Below are 10532 nucleotides of genomic sequence, written 5' to 3'. Positions count from 1 at the left end.
TAGTCAGGCACGTAGCATCGTTTTTGAAAAAGGGAGAGGGGGCAGATTCATCCAAAAAAAATTATCAAAAAAAAAAAAACAAAAACAAAAAACAGCTAACCAAAATCATGAAAATTCTAATCCGTGGCGATTTCACTTAATTTTACTTCAATTTTTTACATGATCCCCAAATAGTGGTGAATATCCGCTGGGGGAAAAAAGAGGGGGGGGGGATAACCCCCTCCCCTCTCCCTTTTGCTACTTGCATGATAGTGATCGGAATTGTTTAATCACCATTTGAATGATGTTCAAAGGTATAAGGAGAGCCCCCATTTTTGTTTTTTACATTACTGGTAAAGTTGTCTCAATTCTTGAATTACTGCTCTTTGAATGAGAAAAAAAGCCGTTCAAACGGTTTAATTTCACAGTCAACTTTCTTTTCTCTGTTATGATTTCACCCTCTTTAATAATCACGTTTATAACTAATATTTATGATTTTTGAAATTCAATTTGGCGCAACGGACGGAAAGAATTAGCAAGTGAAATATTCCTTAGATATTTGAAATCGTAGACTTTCTTGATGTACAAAATTGCGACTTTTCCCCCTTGTAATCTGTGGAATTCCTAGGATAATTTCAAAATCTTGCAAAAGTTCTTACTTACGGAGTCATTCATATTGTTTATCTACATGTATGAATTATTTGGCCAAACTACAAGTATACAGTACATGTACCATTAATGGCCGCATAAGTACACGTAACTTTTTGCAAAATATACACCAAATTGAATTATGAACTAAAATAATAAAGTAGAAAAAAAATCTTGCATGATCCATGTATTTTAGAAATACATGATTTATACAAAGTATGTATTCACGATAATTTTTATGCGTAAAAAAATCCGTACATCGTGACCTTGAAATGAATGTTCAAGGTTGTAGCTTGACTATCAAATTTGATACCACACTGGAATTATCTTCAAAATTACCTAAATGAATAGTTTATATATTAAAATTACAAAATTACAGTACAGTGCAAGAACAAGACAAGGTCATGCACTTTAATACAGAACATTTCTATTACTAATTACATGTTTTTAGTAATAGTAAAGAATACATTGTGACCCAGCTGCAAAACTTTAAAGACTTAATGACTTTAACCTCATGTCAAGGTGAAAAGAGAAACAGACACATGAGCTGGACTTTGGTGGTGGTGGTGCATGGACAAGGCTAGTTAGTAGATATGTATGATAAACCTGATATGTCACTTATTCCTCACTACATATGTACATGTATATTGGTAAAGATGTCAAGTCCAGCCTTTTTTTTTCAAGATAATACATTTTAAATCAACACAGAACAACAATTGATTCCTAACTGTTACATCACCCATACTGATTGTATTATTATATAATTTTGAAATCTCGTAAAATCTCACATAAGTGCTTCGACTTAGTGCATTTTTGTGTAGACCACGAAACACAAAGATCGCTAACATTTGTCAGTTTTGATCCTTTGAGCCTTTACACAATTAACACGTTCATTTTTTTGTCTACAACCAAACGGAAATGGTCGCACTAGCTCTAGTTCAAGGTGCTTAGACTATAAAGGTCAATAACCGATCTCTATCAATAAGCGTGTTCTTTTATGCTGTGAACAGTACAAACGCATGTATGAACACCGAAGATTACCGATGTACAGTGTTACTGTATTCGAATCCCAACCACACAAAGCTTACACTCCATCTAGGCTTTGGTATGTTGCAAAACTTATCTTTAAAAGAAAAAGATTGCATTTAAACTCTCTCCCCAAAATAGAAAACAATGACAATAGTTACATTTGATACACGTTCACAACAGGCCCATTGTACCTGTATGTAAATGTCAGTATGAACGGTTATCGACAAGTTTGGCATCAATATTGCACGCCATCTAGCGTTGATTCTGTGCATGACAGTTGGTTTTTGCATCGGTGATCGTTTGTTTTGCATCGGTATCTGTTGATTTTTAAAAAAGAGGCGGTTGATTTTGTTTTAAGCTAGACTGTTTCGTATTTTAGTATGTTTTTATAAATTAGTTGTTTGTTTTGCATGAACGTATTTTTTACCCTTTCCGCCGCCCATACATCAACTTTGACCTCTCAATTTATTGATTTAAGTTACAAATCTTGAATGTCAATAATAACTCAAGCGAAGTCACAAAACATCACATTTACAACTTCCAAGACCTTTCCATCAGGCTGAAAGAGCTTTGCTAGAAAGACCAGAGAAGGTGCGATTGGACATGTACGGGAATCATCAAATTATGGGCAATTACTTCTATACAAAGTACAGCTTCATACAGAACAATATTATGTACCAGACACAAGATCGAGTAAAACAGACAGGCAGACAAACGGACGAACGGAGAGCAATCACAACTATTCATGCTTATTATAGTCAATTTTGTGTAAATTCTATAAAATATTTCTGACAAACTGGTTGTTCCATTATAGTTAACAGAGATGCGAGTCTAAGTCAGATTCCAGATACTTTTGACGATTACTTCCGTAACACGTTAAAGGTCAGAGTTATCTATTGCTTACCACGACATTGACCTTGTATTTTTGGAGCCGTCTGGACCACTATTAGTTTCCTCATAATTTAACTCTATATAATTCATAGCGTTTTAGTTTTCTGTTATTGAACATGTATTAGGTTAACAATGAAAAGAAAAAACGAGTATCGTTTGAGAGTTAAATGGCCTGCTCTGTACGATAATGGTGTCCACCGACATCATAAACTTACAATGCTGTCCAAAACCTATTTATTTCTGACCTTTATTCCGGACATAATTTTCGACATATTGTTACTTTAGTATGCCGAGGAAACAAGTATTTTACAACGTTTTAAAGATAGATATTACTATCTTTAATAGTGATACTTTATAGGGGACATGAGGTATAGGATGTTCCATTTGAAACCTTTTAAAATGTTAAGGTAACACATTATTCTTTCTACTCCTGCCAAATGAAAACGGGTTAACAACCTTTTAATAACTGATGGTAAAATTGGAAACTTTTGTTAGATCCGAGTAAATTTTAAAACAGTGTTTGGTTTATATGAAGTATTTGTCCTCGAAGTTCAAAATGAATATTTGAACAATGCAGTGTGTACAAATTGACTGACGTATACGAACTATATACTAAATAGACCAGGGTTTTGATAGTTTTAGATTTAGGTTGAAGAGTATCAAATATCGACAAAAGCATGAACAGATAAATATTAAACAAAGACTGAGACAGTTTACCATAACCTATTTAATCCCAACTTATGAATACAAGCATTGTTGCAGACGACACGAATGACGTCAGTGCGAAATATTTTGGACGATATGTCGATAGTAGGAAAAGATTTAGAGAGCCTTAATGGGTACCAACGAAACAATAAGACTGGGCATGGTAAACAGGTGACAAATTCAAAGGTAGATAAATTAATATTTTCTTTCAATGAATGTGTTTATCAACACCAAGCATGTCGGCTTGTGTCAAAACAAAGTCAACAGGAGAGAGATATTTACATTATTAATTACAGATAGGCCCTGCGGGATAAGTAACATCTCTTTGTTAAAGTGCACGTAATTATCAGATACAATGTGGCCTAAATCGGTGTTCAAGTTCCAAGGATAAAACTGCATTATTTCCGATTTTCAGTCTAGTTAAGGTAGATATATTCGTAAGATTGAAGAATACTTCGTTTCATAACTTTATTATTTTTATTAGACAATATATAACGTTTGTCAAAGTCGATACTGGCGTGGATTTTAATACTTTCGAATATCCTAGGATTAAAATTGGTTTGATTCTATTGTATTAAGGTTTAAATTGTCATGTTTTCTGAAATATTTTCTTTTGGTAAAGATTATCCTATTTCTCATTTGGTAACATTTATTTCTGGTGAAAATGTTATCATTTTTCATATACTGGTAGAACTCGATGTATTATTCGTTGTATACGAAACTATACCAAAAACAAAAACAAAAAAAAAACCAAAAAACAAAAACAAAACAAAACGTATTTAAGCTTAGAACAACATTTTTAGATATATTCTTCGATGCGCGTTAGCCGATCATGCTTAATACTAGTATGCAGCAGAACAATGACACTTTATAACACCATGATAAAACAATGTGTGCATTTGAAAAAAAACCCCACCTTTTCTTTTTGAATTTTGATGTGAGCGATTGCATTTATTGGATAATGAACGCAACTGTGTTTCTTTTGGTAGATAAAAAGAGGGCCTTGCAAACATCTATGAAAGAGTGCATTTACACTCGCCTAGTCTGGTATGTGATATACACAGTGTTCCTTTGAAGTACTATCATGTATCTTTATGTAGTTATCTAGTTATGCATGCTAGTAAATTAAACATACATGCTCATTGTTATGATATTTTTCTTTCTGTGCACAACGAACAAAGGCACTAACCGAACAACGACAAATTATTTTACTTAATATACATTTGTATTTTCAAATTGTCAACGGCAAGACCTGCACAGGTAAAAGACCGATTCCTCTGGTCAGATTGCACACCTGATGACACATTACGGGAAACCGATTTAATTAATGCACTCTCGATTTTGACTAACTCTGAGCCTAAAGACTTTTGAACTTTGTAAACTTCATCCCCCTCAACAAGAGAGAGGAGCTGTCAAATTTTACTAATAAATGTCACATTCCTGACAAAAACTCGCGATACAAAGATAAATTTTTAGATATATAATGTTTACATTTTTAACAAGGTCATTATATATTCCCTCAAAGGTGGTCCAGTGTACTAAGACGTTTAGGTTATTTACGATAACAAAAAAGAAACACCCTCCCTTTAAAAACAAGTACAGGTTTACTGATATTTTCTGTTTCTATAAAAGCCAGGTGCAGTAATATCTTAATGTCATTGTAAAATAGGGAGCAGTGGTCTACTAATTATACATTCAATTCAATTCAATTCAGTGTATTTCCTTAAGTTATACAACTCATTAGAATACATTACGTTATATTAACATTCCATAAATTAGTTACCATTGGTCAGTGGACAGATAGAATAGAGGAACAAAATAACAATGAATGTTTTACAAATATTACAGTACTGAACTTCTTGATTTCACTGCTTGCTGTAAAGATTTACCTAAATTATCAAGATCTTATATATTGTCTTCACTCACTCACTTTTAAAACTACTTTGTACACATTAGGTTTTACATAGTATAAAAGCTTTATATACTTCTTTCTTAATTAATTCCTCATAAAATGGACATTTCAAAATACATATTGTGAACTACGCAAAGGGAAATTTGAAAAATAATAACCAATATATCAAAAGAAGAATTTTAATATTCAGAAAAAGTACTTTTTTTCTCAAAATTAGTGGTTATAAATTAAACAAAAAGGGTTAGTTTATTTTGTAGTGTTTGTAATTTGTAATGTTAGATAATTGTGTATTTGATCGCAGGGTAATGTACTTTAAAGCAACGAATTTAAATTAATCGGCATTTTTGGGGTTTATCATAAATCATCATAGATTTGATGGGTTTTTCTTTATTTGTGGCCAAAAACAAACGTACAGTGGATAAAATAAGATGTTTATTTTGTGAATACATATGTATAATTTACCGAAATGATTTTGTTTTCGTCTTCATAGTGTGAGTTGTAAGATTCACATTACAAAAAAATCGAATTATGTGTAGCGGGTTTGATGCCGTTACATTTTATGATACATGTTGTATTATTCTAAGTATACATACTTAATCAAATTAACCTATTTTATTCAAAACCAAAACAACAGGATACGTAAGATATTTTTTTCTATATAATATTTCAAATACTAATCAGGAAATTTATTACATTAATAACCCTGTCTGTGTATGCACAAATAATAGTAATTTGAACAAATGACTTGCGGTTTTTCGAAATGAGGCGATCAATACAAGACTATGTTATATTAAACTCTGGCGACATTGTTGTTCTTCCAAAGATTATCTCGTAAAGTAACCCCCCCCCCAAAAAAAAAAAACAAACAAACAAAAAAAACAAAACAAAACAAAACAAAAATAAACAACGAACAAACAAACAAACAAACAAAACATAACAAAAACCCAAACAAAACAAAACAGAACAAAAACAAAACAAAACAAAAAAGAAAAAAACAAACAACCCCCCCCCCCAAAAAAAAAAGAAGGAAAAGAAAAAAGCTAAATAAAAAATAAACCGAATATTTGGCACACTAAACTGAGAAGACAGGAATGACAAGTGTGCCTTCTCCCAACGCCCTTTATTTAAAAGTGTGCCGTTTTATATCTATACATAGACCAACATATCTGGCGTTTCATATTTTACAGCCAAATGGATTTTTTCCTTCTTATTTAAATCCTCTGGTCTCTTGTCAAAACAAATTCTGAATCGGCGGAATACTTCAGTTTTCCGATTTTATGGCAGTATTGCTATATCATGCTGAACAGGAAATTACTAAAACATTTAACAAGTATCACACGGCGTCGATTGAAAGTTATCGAATATATTCAACCATTTCCCCATTCAGAAGTTTTAGTTATTGTTTGACTTGACCATTTATGAATGAATACTTGACATATTTTATTGTAATATCATTAACAAATGGTTACAAAGGGATTTGACATAATGAATACTTGTAATTCATCTTGGGACAAAGCGGTTTAATAAAATTTGTTTAGAAGTGTAATTGTTATCAGATTATTAAAACATGACTGGTTATGCATAGAAAAATAGATTGTCCTTCATTTGATCTTTGATCGTTGATGATCGAGTTCAGCCCGATTGACCAAAACTCCTAATTACGAAATACTTTGGAGCAACGAATCTTATATCATTTTTACCTAATCTAGCAATTTTATCTAAAACAGCAAAAGTACTCTGACCTTAAGTTTTCTTGTAGTGATTAATGTGTTGATTGAATGCATAATGCCTGGAATTTACAAAATAGTATTCAAATTTAAGAAAAAAACTGAAAATCAAAAACAACAAAATTTCGCCAAGCGACCAATCATTCTTGTAAATTATTCGGTATATAGCACGCATAAATATGCTCTTATAAGTTTCTGAATGTAAGCCGGCGCTTGGCATCCTACCTGGGTCATGTTTAAGTATAGCTTAGCGAAAAATAAAAACATTAAGACTAAAAATGAGCTATTTTCTCACAAGTCCGGAACAAGTTTATAGACAAACAATTTTCGGCTAGACCAAATGTGCTAAAATTTTCGTACCTTATGAAACATGAAATTGTAGAGAAAATTGTGTATATTTATAACAAAGATAAACGAGGTAGTTTGTCCTCCATGATGTTCATTCTGTATAACTTTTCCTAACTTTGTAACCTTATACTTATATATGTTTACATCTGACCAATTTATATGTATATTTTAATGTTATTTTTTTCCTCATGTACCATATGTTTGAAATGGTTTCGAGCGAATAAATGAACTGAACTGAAAAAGCTCTTGATTTCTCAGCTTTTTTTTCAACTTTTACCAAGTACGTCCTATTGAGCAATTTTCAAACAACCTAAAAGTAATCAGATGTTCTTGCAAAAAAAAAGATAATTTCAAAACTATTACTCAAAGTAGAAAATTAAAACAATAATCAAGATGTAAAAACCCAGATTATTCACGTAGAAAATTCCTTAACATGTACGAGATGGATTATAAATATTGTGTGGCAGTGCTAAATGTACGCCACAACCTTAAAGACATGGGTCATGGCGAAATATTTCTCAGAAAATCTTGACACTCCGTCCATCACATGATGTATACTATATATTACGAAGTTAAAATTAAACTCTCAGCAAATGTCAAGACTAGCCATGTTTAAATGAATGATTACATAAAAAGACGCCTTTTGTTTGATTTGTCATGGCTGTAAGAACTTTTCTTTAAAAAAAAACTAAATTAAGGAGAAGCGCTGTTATTTCCGTCAGTTATCAGACGTTTACAAATTGCTTTGCAGCAGTGTGTCATTGTCAGGCTTATATAACAATCACTTTCATGTAAATATTGCTAAAGGCTGTGGATATTTTATAATCGTGATGTACAAGGCGGACACAAAATTAAAGCAATACAACAACACCCGTAGAATCTGACAAAATCAGTCGGTGCCACGGTTTTTATGTTTTAATATACAGACAAAAAAAATACAAGTAGGGTTGTAAAAGATTTGTAGAAGGCTAACTGATACCCCCATAATTTTCCTCATCATGCGAGAAAATTACTTCAGTAATTATTTGATATCTCATCTTAGAAACCTAATTCCCTGGAAAAACCCCTCGACTAATGCCCTGTACATGTACCCTTGTCGTAATCATTATCGTATCAATATATATATAATTAATAAAATCAAAGACCAATTTTTAAACTCCCTTCACCCTAATTTTAAATGATTGTTACACCCCGAATTATACCGCATTGTTATATTTAATGTTTCTGTGTACGTCTGAAAATCAAAACTCAGAAATCAAAAATTAGAACGGTCAAATATTATTAGGGCCTTACTCTGCGGGCGCCCTATAGTGATCAGTCCGTCCGTCTTTCTGTCCGTCTGTCATTCCAAGATCGCTTGTCTGGGGCATATCTTCTCTCCCGGTGGCCCAACCTGGCTCAAACTTCACCTGTAAAGTGTCTTTGGGTAAAGGATGTGCAGTCACCTTGAACCATGTTTCTAGGTCTAAGGATAAGGTCATATCAGAATTATATGTAAAATCCTTGTCCGTGGCATATCTTTTCTCCCCTTGGTTCAACCTGGCTTATATTTTACTCACAGAGTGTCTATCATCAAAGGGTGTGAAGTGACCTCGAATGAATTTGTAGATCAAGGTCATATCAGACCATGCAAAAAATCTCTTTTTCAGAACATATACACCTTCCACTTACCCCTATTTGGCTCATACTTCACATAAACAGAGCTTTCGAGTAAAGGGTGTGTTGTGGACTCAAACCAATTTTCAAGGTCAGACCATGTCCATTTTTTAAGCGGGGCCCTTTGAGATGGTCACTATGTCAATATGGTCTTGTTATATTGTTATATAGTTATCTAGTTGTATAAAAAAAAGGGAAAAAATCTCTAAGGGCTACAGTATTGTAACGGTGAAAGATTGGGCGTTCGGTAACTTCAAAGGGATGTAACTAAGGAGACTAGAGTGGACTCTCCCAGAATGCTGGTTACCCCTTTGACGGGTGGAACGACCCAATCTTATATAAGGACGCGCTGAGAGTTTCTCAGGGAGAATTGATCTAGCAGCTGAAGTGAAAGGACGCCTGAACGCAAAGCTATAGAAGAAGAAGCGAGAGAGAAAGAAAGAGCAAGGGTCGAAGTAAGTAGCGCCAGTGGTTAGAGAAGTCGAGAGGAATTGTGGTGGGGTACCAGGAGAAGTAATCCTGAATAAGGGTGAAATAACCTGGTACTCCACGAACACAATAAGGACTCTGACAAGTAACACGGTGCAGGGTGCCCGGCTCTAGGACACGTACACACACCTCGCCTTACTTTGATTATTTTGTTTTAAATCCAATCATTCATACTCAGGCAGAGTAAAGGAAAATTATTAATATATTTAATACCCTATTCCCTTGAAAAGAACTCAGTAGATAACACGTTACATTTTGGTGGCAGCCGGTCAAGGGATAGGGTAAATTTGATCGTTTGATTTTTGATAAATTAATCATTGTGTTTGAAATTTTTGTTTTTGTGTGTGGTTAACGTATTTTTGTGACTTGGTGTAGCTGGTGACTGAGTGCAGTTGGTAACCGAGTATAGTTTTGGTACCGTGTATTGATACCGAGTGAAGTAAAGTTACCAGGTCGCATTGAAAGTTACTTTGTTCTGAGTACAAAGATACTGTGTGCTGAATAAAGGGTACTGTGTTCTGTGCACCGGGCTACTGTATACAGAATTGAAGGTACGGAGTTAATAAAAGTATCTTAGAGAGCACTTGGTTCCCGTGAACAAGGTACAAGGAACTGTGATCAGTTTGAGACATTAGGTGAATCAGTACACATTTAAATATGGATGTTGAGCAGGAGTTGTTAGCAGATCTTGAGAAGATTGATGCGGAGAGACAAAGATTGAAAGAAAAGTTGCAGATGATGATGCATAAGCAATCTCCTGCTAAGGTAACTAAGTCATCTATGGTGAGTGGTTTGAGTTGTACAGATGCAGGTGCACAACGACCGCAAGATGATACCATGGCTGAGTTGAACAGACGATATTTGCATGGAAGTCCAAGTTATGAATTATATGGACCAGATGAAAAGGGTGCACGTCCAAAAGTTAGAGCAAATGATCTATGTGAAGATATGTCTACACTGCGGTTTACGGAGGGAGATAAGGAATTCTACCAAAGGACTTCAACACCTGGTGTCCATTTCTCGTCGCCAGAAACCAGAAGCACGTCTACGCCGACAAGCGTTACTTGGAGCTTGGCTAAGGACAGTTACACAATGCCTAGTATACCGAGGGCTTGGGGTCCTAATAACACACCTATGAAAAATGAAAT

At 33.9% G+C, this 10532-nt stretch overlaps 1 long non-coding RNA gene across 2 annotated transcripts in view; it reads left to right on the top strand.

The window, feature by feature from the left end:
• The first annotated feature begins 3283 nt into the window (after nt 1–3283).
• LOC117689480 (uncharacterized) overlaps nt 3284–10532 on the top strand; it is a 45017-nt gene continuing 37768 nt past the window's right edge. The window contains exons 1-2 of one of the 2 annotated variants that reach the window (XR_010714579.1): nt 3284–3438; nt 4242–4299. This is a non-coding gene — a long non-coding RNA (uncharacterized lncRNA). Of the gene's footprint in view, nt 3439–3481; nt 3678–4241; nt 4300–10532 lie in introns of those variants that run through there. The other variant, XR_010714578.1, reaches the window with a different exon arrangement.

This window comes from Magallana gigas, chromosome 6, assembly GCF_963853765.1.
Source record: "Magallana gigas chromosome 6, xbMagGiga1.1, whole genome shotgun sequence".
NCBI lineage: Eukaryota > Metazoa > Mollusca > Bivalvia > Ostreida > Ostreidae > Magallana > Magallana gigas.
This window is presented reverse-complemented; position numbering and strand designations above follow the sequence as displayed.